Source organism: Acinonyx jubatus, chromosome E4 (assembly GCF_027475565.1).
Source record: "Acinonyx jubatus isolate Ajub_Pintada_27869175 chromosome E4, VMU_Ajub_asm_v1.0, whole genome shotgun sequence".
Lineage (NCBI taxonomy): Eukaryota > Metazoa > Chordata > Mammalia > Carnivora > Felidae > Acinonyx > Acinonyx jubatus.
The window spans coordinates 877,203-888,074 of NC_069395.1; positions in this window are offsets into that span (position 1 = coordinate 877,203).

Here is a 10,872-nt window from a genome sequence, read left to right on the forward strand (position 1 = left end):
GCTCAGTCAGTTAAGCGTCAGACTTCGGCTCAGGTCATGATCTCGCGGTTGATGAGTTCGAGTTCCAGGTCAGGCTCTGTGCTGACAGCTCGGAGCCCGGAGCCTGCTTTGGATTCTGTGTCTCCCTCTCTCTCTGCCCGTCCCCTGCTCACACTCTGTCTCAAAAATAAATAAACGTTAAAAGAAAAAAATGTTTTAAAGAACAATTAGAAAGGCTGGGTAAGGTATTCCTAGAATGTCTGAGAGCACAGAAAACGGGTCAAGACACTGCAAGAGAGCCCCATGGGGTGAGGCCAGAACTTGGCCCCACTTGAGCTCTTTGCCGATTCTATTGTTTCTAATTTAAAAAAAATGTTTATTTATTTTGAGAGAGAGAGAGAGAGCAAGCGAGCACAAGTGGGGGAGGGGCAGAGACACAGGGAGAGAGAGAATCCCAAGCAAGTTTGTGCTGTGAGCACAGAGCCCGATGCGGGGCTCGAACCCACGAACTGTGAGACCCCGACCTGAGCCAAAATGGAGAGTCAGACGCTCAGCTGACTGAGCCCCCTCCCGCCCCCCCCTCCCCGGGCGCCCCTCTTTACCAATTCTGGAGTTGAGTCTAATAGGACAAGGTGAGCAGAGCTTCTGGAAGTTTCCCAGGGAGATGATACTTGGAGTTGAGGGCTCATCGGTGAGGGGGGTCCTGGCAAACATCCCAGGCCTTCCCGTTGGGTCCCCGGGAGTAAGGATGAGCCGAAACAGGCTAGCGCTCCCAGAGGTTGGAATCCAGCTTGAATCGACTCAGTGGTGGGTTTATTCGCGTGGTTTGCCCTGTCCTAATCTGTCCTGTAAACAAGAACAAATCCTCTCTGGGTGAAGATAATATTATCCACTACTTGAAATTATCTCTATATTGTTTCCCACATTAGGTCTAGCACCTGATGACGAGGCATGGAAAACAGGGAAGCCTTTACCAAAACCTTGGCGAGAGGGACAACGGAAGAGGCCCCCAGGAGATACAGATATTGGAGTCCTCATACCCAGACTTTAAGACAACTGTGATTCACGTGTTCTAGAAATTAAAGTGTAAGATGGACAATTTCAGGAGAGAATCGAAGACTATAGCAAGAGTACCAAAGGGAAACTCTAGAACTGAAAAATGCCGTAACCGATACTAATAATAGACGGGTTTAACAGTTGATTAGCAAACACAAAACAAAAGAAAGCAGATATAATGATACTAATATTACATAAAGGAGATTTTAATGTTTTAATGTATTTGTTTTCTATATTCTGATGTTTGATATCAGGTATTTACTAATTTTATATTGCTATCTCTTCTTAGTGAACTGACTTCACTATCATTATGAGATATTCTTCTTCATGTCCTTCTATCTTGCTACTGACTCTAAAATCTCAGTTCCATTGACTTTCGTAGATTCCTGTGCCAATACCACACTGTGTTTGTTTGTTTGTTTAAATTTTTTAATTTGAGGGGCGCCCGGGTGGCTCAGTCGGTTAAGCGTCTGACTTCGGCTCAGGTCACGATCTCACGGTTCGTGAGTTCGAGCCCCACGTCGGGCTCTGTGCTGACAGCTCAGAGCCTGGAACCTGCTTTGGATTCCCTCTTTCTCTGCTCCTTCCCTGCTCTCGCTCTGTCTCTGTCTCTCTCAAATATAAACATTACACAAAAATTTTTTTTGTTTGAAAGAGAGAGAGCACACGCATGAGTGGGGAAGGGGCAGAGGGAGAGAGAGAAAGAGAGAGAGAGAGAGAGAGAGAGAGAGAGAGAATCCCAAGCAGGCTCCAGGCCCAGTGCAGAACCCGACACGGGGCTGGATCTCATGGACGGTGAAATCATGACCTGAGCCGAAATCCAGGGTTAGACACTCAACCGACTGAGCCTCCCAGGCGCCCCTGGACCACATTGTTTTTATTCCTATGCATTTAACTTGTTCCTGCCTCCCCTCCAGGGTAAACGTTCCCAACCAGTTTTTTATTATCCCTCAGAGGCGCTTACCACAAATGGGGTCACGGTATAGAGATCGTCTTACCACTTACCTTTCATTCCCTCAACATCCAGATTTCCGTACAGCTCTACACCACCTTTAGAAATGCGCTTTTTGGGGCGCCTGGGTGGCTCAGTCGGTTGGGCGTCTGGCTTCGGCTCAGGTCACGATCTCGCGGTCCGTGAGTTCGAGCCCCGCGTCGGGCTCTGGGCTGATGGCTCAGAGCCTGGAGCCTGCTTCCGGTTCTGTGTCTCCCTCTCTCTCTACCCCTCCCCCGTTCATGCTCTGTCTCTCTCTGTCTCAAAAATAAATAAAAAACATTAAAAAAATTTAAAAAAAATAAAAAAAAGAAACGCGCTTTTTGTTGTTCATGAAAATAATGCTCTTACCTGAAAATTTGACAAACACAAACAACAAACCCTTAATTTGCTTCTACCGGAGAGGCCATTTGTTTCAGCGTGTCTGTTTCAGCGTGTCCCAGGGGCCTCCGGGCCTCCTCCTGCAGCAGACCCTCCCAAAACAAGACCCCCTCATCTGATGAGGTCAGCCTGGCCGCCACCCTCTGCAGGCTGGTCCTGGCTGGAGTCTCCCCACACTTTGCAGGGGGCTCGGGGGTCGGTCGGTGGGTGGTTTGAGGGCTGTGGGGAGGGCAGGGAGGGACGCGCGAGCCTGGACAGCCCTGGAGGTGCTCGCTGGGGGAGAAGCCGCACCGTCCGCCTGGTCCTGCGGGCTCCTGACCTTCATAGGAATTGAACAAAAAAAGCAAGGTTGGAAGTGGAAGAAAGGCTGACCTTGAGATAAAGCTCTCTTTGAAGTAGTTTCTAAAAGGTCCTTTAAAGTTAAACAGAACATTTAATGAAAACATTTCCAGGCCAAGGTAAGCACGCTCTGTAGTTTGATGCGAGGATTCTTGATGAACAGAAGGTTATGTTTCCAGAAGTTTCCAGAACAATTTACTCAATTGTCTCAAAAACTAAAGGCCACCTCTGAGGTCTAACCAGTCAACCAACCAACCAACCAACCAACCTACCATGTCCCCTCACTTTTTTTTTTTTTTTTTAAAGCAGAGAAAATGTCTTTTAAAATGTAAGCCCTGGGGTGCCTGGGTGGCTCAGTCAGATTCTTGATTTCGGCTCAGGTCATGATCTCACGGTTCGTGGGATGGAGCCCTGAGTCAGGTTTTGTGCTGGGCTCTCTCTCTCTCTCTCTCTCTCTCTGTCCTCCCTGCCCCCCTCCCACACTCATGCACTCTCTCTATATAAAATAAAAATTAAAAAAATAAAATATAAGCCCTAAGTCTACATTTAGGGTCACTCTTTAACTTGTTAGGGGGAGAAATTCAAAAAGAGGAGACTAATATATAAGCAGAATAGTCTTGCGTGTAAAAAAAAAAGTCACTGTTCAGAAAAAATAAAAGCCTCAAACAGGAGACATAATGATAGAGATTTGGGGTGAACTCACTCCACCAGAATGATCCCTATCTGTCATTGAGGGGGTTCCCTCCCACTCTCCTGTCTCAGCCAGTGTAGACTAAAGCCACTTCTTATTGTGTTCCTTGTATCCGATTTCTTTTAATGTCCCATTGGTTAAAAAACACACTTCTTCTTAGAGAATCTTCAGGAGTTTTGGATGAAGATTTAAGCTAATTTGGCTGCTGGCACCAGATATTCTCCCATGCATTTTATTCCAGGAAGAGCCATTTGGTCGGCGTTCTACTGGAAGTAATGTAGTTACTGTGGGGAAGAACCCATCTTATGTCTGATGACATCTTTAATAAAAATAAAACACACTCTGTGTCACTGTTTCCCCAGCCTGAGAATGAAGGACGCTAGGCAGCGGCAATGTGACCTGTTCGTGGCTCCCCCAGCCGAGACAGGAGCCCCCCGACTGAGCAGTCGTTTGTGTGGCTCTAGGGAGGCTGGCTGGAGGTCCCCGCTCAGGGCGCGACCGGCCAACGATGCCGGGCGGGCGAGGAAAGCCACTCGCCGCCACCTCTTGGGCCAGTCAGCTCTCCTGCGATGGCCCTGTAGTAAGTGGGGTAACGCTTCGCTGGGCTAGCGCAAAATGTGCAGCTGTGTCTGCCTTTGGTTTACTTCCCGTTCTCTGCCACCGCTGCACGCACACGTCCCCTCGTCTGCTGGCCTCTCTCCCACCCGCCATCTCGCTGGTTATTTCAGGCCCCCGCGTCTCTCCTGAACCCCTGTGGCTCGTCTGCAGTCTTCCCACCGTGCGGCCGTTCAAGTTCCTGGGCGCGGTACCCGCGGACCCGAGCTGGTGGTTGGGCATCACCCTCGGGAGGGAGCCCGGGCCTCATAGCCAGGCCGCTTCCCCCCCCCCCCCCCGCCCCGCCCGCCTGCCCCGACAGCAGGTGTTTGTCGTTCCTTTCTTCCTCCCTCCCTCTGTCACCTGATGAGCTCCTGCTGAATGTCCACCACCAACTGGACTCTGATCCCCTCTGGGAAGCTGTCCTCCGTCTGCCAAGGCTCAATGAGCTGTCCTTCCCAAGGGCCGCAAGCTTGAGTTTCCTCCTCTGCCAATGGGGATAATAACCCCTTTACCGTATGGATTTGGTATCTGTCTGGTGGTCGGTAAGGTTTCCATATATCCTGGTTTATGACTGTTGTCCCAGGTCGTGTCTGGTGAGGGGTCAGCAAGGATGGAGACCAGCTACAGGCCACAGTTCAACAAGATTGAGAGCCAAGACTGCATAAACGTGACCTGAACTCCAAGAAAGTCGTGCCCAGGAGGATGAGATGGCAAACGGCACTGTTTGTTTCAGGAGCTTCTAGAAAGTTCATTGACCTCAATCTAGACAGCCGGCCCTCGTGGGGGTAAGAGCCCCTTTCCCAGGGCTGCAGTTCACTCAACTGGCTCATCTGGTGCCTGTTTAGTTCTTGAGGCCCCGTTCAAAACGCCAGCCTCCCTCTGTTCACCGACTCTGAACTGTCACGATTTTGGTCAAGCCCAATCATTCTGCTGGAAATGAGATCTTCAAACCTTCCGAATGTGCACCCACGACCGCCCTCTTCTGAGACACTCCCAAGGAGGTGGCCCACCTTCCCTCATTAAGCAACGAACTTAACCCTGCTCCTTAACAGGTCATTTTGATGATCTCTTTGAGGAATCGGCCGTCAGCACCCCTATTACTCTGAAAAGAATCCCAGTGTGGATGATAAGTTAAATGATTCCTATTATGAATTGTGTTGCCCTGTTAATATGTAACATTGACTGTCCTCACTCAATCCTTCTGATCACCTCACGAAGTAGGTTAGTGAGTTAGCCTTGAACAGACATAACAATGAAGGCACAGGTCAGTCATCTATCCAAGGTCCCACAGCTACTGTAACACACGGATTACAACCCAAGGCACAGGACTCCAGAACTGACATTCTTTCTTAAAATGTTAGTTTTCCTTTTACAGAAAAGTTACAATATAGCACAAGCACTGCCGCCCTTCCCAGACGTTGGGGAATGAGTCGTCAGTGGGATGTCCTGTCACCTCCCAAACTTTAGCATTTGTCCTACGCACAAGGACCTTCTGCACGACAGCCACACAGCTGTCGAGATCAGGAGGGTGCCACCAGCACCGTCTCCCCTCAGATCGTGTGAGGTTTGCCAGCGGCCTCCGTGAAGATCAGTATTGCAGAAGATTCTGGGTCGGAACTGCCCCTTGCATTCAATCCTTCCATCTCCTGATTTTCCTTCCGTCTGAAACACTTCTTCAGGGGCGCTTGGGTGGTTCGGCTGGTTGAGCACCCAGCATCGGCTCAGGTCACGATCTCGATGTTCGTGGGTTCGAGCCCCGCGTCGGGCTCTGTGCCGACATCTCGGAGCCTGGAGCCTGCTTCGGATTCTGTGTTTCCCTCTCCCTCTCTGCCCCTCCCCTGTTCGCGTGGCTTCTTTCTCTCAAAAATAAATAAAACATTAAAAACATTTTTTTAAGTAAGCATTAAAAAAAGTTAAAAAGACATGGAAATACTTCAGGCTTTCCTTGACTGTCCTGACCTTGACGCGGGTGAAGATTACTGGTTACTCTGTGAAACGCACACTTTGAGTTTGCTGTTTCCTCAGGGTCGGGTTCAGGTTCCACGTGGCGGACGTGGCGCCGGGCACCCGGGGCACCCCGTCAACCGGGCCACGATGCTGATTTGCCCCGTGATGGTGGCACAGGCTTCCATCACTTGATCGACGTGCTGTCTGCCAGGCGTTTTCACTATAAAGTTATGCTTTTCCTGTTTGTAGTATTTTGGGGGGCAGTGTTTTCTTTTATTTCGGATTACTGCTGTTTTTCTAACTTTCTTCTTGCCCTGCCCCGAGCTTTATTGAGGTATGACTGACAAATAAAAACCGTATGAATCTCAGGTGTACAATGCGATCTACTTTGATACAGGAATACGTCGTGAAACGATGACCACAGCCTTCATCTCACGCAGTTACCGTTGTGTGTGTGTGTGTGTGAGTGTGTGCGTGTGACAGTTCAGAGCTACTCTCTCAATGCACAGAACTGTCGAGTCACTCTGTTACACGCCTGAAACACACAACACTGTGCAGTAATTCTACTGGAAGTCGAACAGGTGAAAGAAAAACCCCGAGCCGCTCTCGCGTTTCAAGCACGCACAGTACGAAGTACGGTGGCTGGTGTACTTCTGTCTCTGGCCCCCATCCTGCCCGCAGAACTGAGGCTCCAGCGCTCTGACCAACATCTCATCTCCCCTCCGTCCCTGCCCCGGTGACCACCGGTCCGCTCTCCGCTTCTGCGGGTTCTGTTGCAGGCCCCACGTCTACTGAGAGCACGCACTATTTGACCTTCTCCGTCCGGCTTATTACACTTGTATGATGTCCCCTGGGCCCACCCGCGTTGGCACAAACGACTGACTTGGAGGCTGAACGGCAGCCCCTGCACGTGTAGACACCACGTCGTCCTTACCCGCTCGTCCGTCAGGGACGCGCTCTTGGCCGTTGCAAGTAAAGCTGCAGTGAGCACGGGGTGCGCGGATCTCTCTGAGGCACAGATTGTCTCCTTTGGCCGTGTGCTCAGAAGCGGGATTGCTAAATCCTGTGGTATTTCTAGTTTTAAATTTTTTGAGGAGCCTCCACACTGTTTTCTGTACTATAGCAACGTACGTTCTGTGGAGCGGATATTTATGTATTTGCTTATTTATTTATTTAGAGACAGAGAGTGGGGGAGGGGCGGAGAGAGGGGGAGGGAGAATCCCAAGCAGGCCCCGCACTGTCGGTGCAGACCCGACGCGGGGCTCGACCCCACACACTTTGAGGTCGTGACCTGAGCTGAAATCAAGAGTCGGAGGCACAATGGACGGAGCCCCACTCGCTACTCATCTCGATGCCCTGATTTTTCTAGATTTGCCCCCAGGAGCGTTCAAGATGCCTTCCAAATACCGTTGACACGCTCCGCTCCGTCATTCTTTCCAGCAACTTCTTGTTTTGGTGGGTGGATAAGTATCTTTTACTTATCTGAAAGCGTGGATTAGGTATGTATAGAATTTCAGTTAGTTGCATTTGCTCGGAGGGTGGTATTTTGTGTTCAAATGAAACATCCTCCCAGAATTTGAGCAGAAAGAAACAAGAGCACCAGCTCGTCGGTGGGAAGGCTCACAGGGCGCCTGGGGTGTCGGGAGAGACAGCAGGTTCCTTGGTCTCTCCGTTAGGAGACTGGAAACTGAGGCTTTGAGTAACAGCTTTTGTCCCTCTTAATTTTTAGTTTCTTTTTAAAAGTCGCTGTATCTGTTGTTCTGCGGAGCTCCGTCGGTGCTTCTGCCCTTAGGGGACAGGCTGTGTACTGAGGCCGCTTCCCCGGCCGGACGGTGAATCCGCCCTCCCCTGGGCTCCTGCACCGTCGCCGAAGTGACCGCTGACAGGCTCATGGTCAGCGTTTGCGAGGGGCAGCCGTCTGCCCCTCGACCCCGCCCGGACCCGGTCTGGGGCCTGGGGCGCGGGGAGGCCCACGGCGCCCGCGATGGCCGGGTGGTCATGGTTCCGTCTCGCTTCCCCCACAGGATGGCAGCATCTAGTCAAGGCCTCGCCCCACCAGTGGCCTGGCTGTTCGCGAATTTGCAAATACCTGGTTTGTGCCTGAAATGATAACAGCCCTCAAGTACCACCCCTCCCCCAGGATACCCCCCCATAGTCAAGTACTTCCCCGTGAGGAACCCCCCCGTACTCAAGTCCCCCCCCAGGAGACCCCCCATACTCGAGTACTTCTCGTGAGGAGACCCCCCCATAGTCAGATACCCCCCCATGAGGAGGCCCTCATATTCAAGTACTTCCCCGTGAGGAACCCCCCCGTACTCAAGTCCCCCCCCAGGAGACCCCCATACTCGAGTACCTCTCGTGAGGAGACCCCCCCCCATAGTCAAATACCCCCCATGAGACCCTCATATTCAAGTACTTCCCCGTGAGGACCCCCCCCCCGGTACTCAAGTCCCCCCCAGGAGACCCCCATACTCGAGTACCTCTCGTGAGGAGACCCCCCCCATAGTCAAATACCCCCCATGAGACCCTCATATTCAAGTACTTCCCCGTGAGGACCCCCCCCGGTACTCAAGTCCCCCCCAGGAGACCCCCATACTCGAGTACCTCTCGTGAGGAGACCCTCCCATAGTCAAATACCCCCCCATGAGGAGACCCCCATAGTCAAGTATCCCCGTGAGGAACCCTGCATACTCAGTGCCCCCCGCCCCCCGGGACTCCCCCCCATAAAGCAACGCCCTCTGTCGTCAGTCCACGCTTCCTCCACGTGCTTCCAGGACGCTGACCTCTTTCCGGTGAAGTACAAGCCGGTCGTGGCGGTGGCGCCCACTCCCGAGCGACCGAGCGACCGTCGGGGGCTGGAGTTCGCAGCGGGAAAACCGAGCGGGCGGGCTGAAATCCCGGCTCGTTTCGCGCCCAAGGCGTTCCTGCGAAAGGCTGTTATTTCAGGACGAAGGAGGGAACCGCAACCATTGGGCTCCTGCTGTATGCCCGCTGCTCCAAGCCAGGGGCTCCCACGTGCGAGTGGGCGGAGCCGCAGGCCCGTCCCGTCCCCGGGGCTTCGGACTCGGTAGGTCCGGGACGGGGCCTGAGGATTTGCGCGGCGACAAGTTCCCGGGGCCGCGGCAGCCGGCCGCCCTCGCACGTCGCGCGGGAAGGAGCGGGGGCTCGGGGGCCTGGGTGGCCCGCGACGCGCCCCGGTAACGGGAGGGCTGGCGCGGACGGCCCCGGGCCGTGGGGCCGCAAACGCTGCGGCCGCTGCGCCGTTCTGAGCGACAAAGGCGACGAACCTGTGCTGGGGGCGTTTCTGAACCGTGTGCCCCCCAAACAGGAGACGGCGCCCGGTTCCCGTGCGATGCTCGTCACGCCTAAGAGCCCGAAACCAGCGGTCCGTTTCGTGGTTCCTCCGGTGCGCGAGCAGCGGGGGCCGCGCAGAAGCGGCCGGGCAGGTGCACCTGAGCGTGAAGGGACGCGACGCCTTGCACCGCCCGCTGAAAATTAAAACGTCTTTGGAAATGAAATATCGATGTTACGGGTGTTTTAATCACCACACCCCACCTCTGAAACTAGAACAGGACGTGAAAATAAGGCAGAAGTAAGTAATTATAAAATCCATTAACCTGTCATAGACAGAGAAGACACAGTCTGTGGAAATAAACGAGAAAATAAAAGCTGGTGGGCTCCCGCGAGCAGTGAATCCGCAGATGAACGCGGGCTCCAGGCTCCACAGTCGAGTCCCTGGTGAATGAGAACCTGTTCTGCGTTTATGACTCAGGCACAACTTGCCTCCGACCCCCCAGCTCCCCATTGCATACAACGAATTAAACCTGATGTGAAGCAGGGTGGGTTTTATTCTAAGTATCGGGGAAGGGCTGGGACGTGGACGGGGAGTTGGAGGGAGGCGACCGTGGCTGCAGCCGAGGTTTCCAGTCTGACGGCGGAGATCGGCCTCCTCCCTTTGGCCGGGCTGCTGCTCGGCTTCCCTTTCTCGTCTGCGGTCAGGCGCCACCCGTGTTGTCCAAATCAGACAGGCTTGCTCACCCTGGGCTTTAAGGTGCAGTCGGAGAGAGGGCGTCCGGGGGGCTCCGTCCGTTAGGCGTCTGACTTCTTCAACGTTTTTTTTGTTTTTGTTTTTGTTTTTTTATTTTTGGGACAGAGAGAGACAGAGCATGAACGGGGGAGGGGCAGAGAGAGAGGGAGACACAGAATCGGAAACAGGCTCCAGGCTCTGAGCCATCAGCCCAGAGCCCGACGCGGGGCTCAAACTCACGGACCGCGAGATCTGACCTGGCTGAAGTCGGACGCTTAACCGACTGCGCCGCCCAGGCGCCCCAAGGCGTCTGACTTCTGCTGGAGTCACGACCTCACGGTTCGTGAGTTCGAGTCCCACAACGGGTGAGCCGGAGCCCCCCTCATCAGGTGAGCCCCGCTTCTCTCCCTCTCCCCCTCCCTCTGCGCCTCCCTCACTTGCGCCCTCTCTCTCAAGAAATAAAATAAAATAAAATAAAATGCCATCAAAGAGGCCTTATTAATAGTTCATGGCGGGCAGAGGGGGGCCAGCTGGGTCTCTTACATTCGGAGGACACTGCCCTGCTGCCCCCTTCCGGTCCCAGGTGAGTCTCGGCTGCCACCTGGGACCTGGATCATTATAACCTGTTTGTTCTGAACTTCGGAGCCTGCCCCAGACCCGAGGGGTTCTGAGTGCTTCCCCTTCCCCCTTTCCTTAAAAAGTTACAACCAAGCACTCGGAAACGAGCGCCTCTGTCTGGGGACAGAGTGGCCCCCTGAGCAGCACAGTCACCTGGGCAGGCATCACCCACTGCCTGCCCCCCTCCCCCAGCCTGCCCTGCCCCCTCCCCCCCAGCTCACCAGGACGGCCTCAGGTCACGGGCTG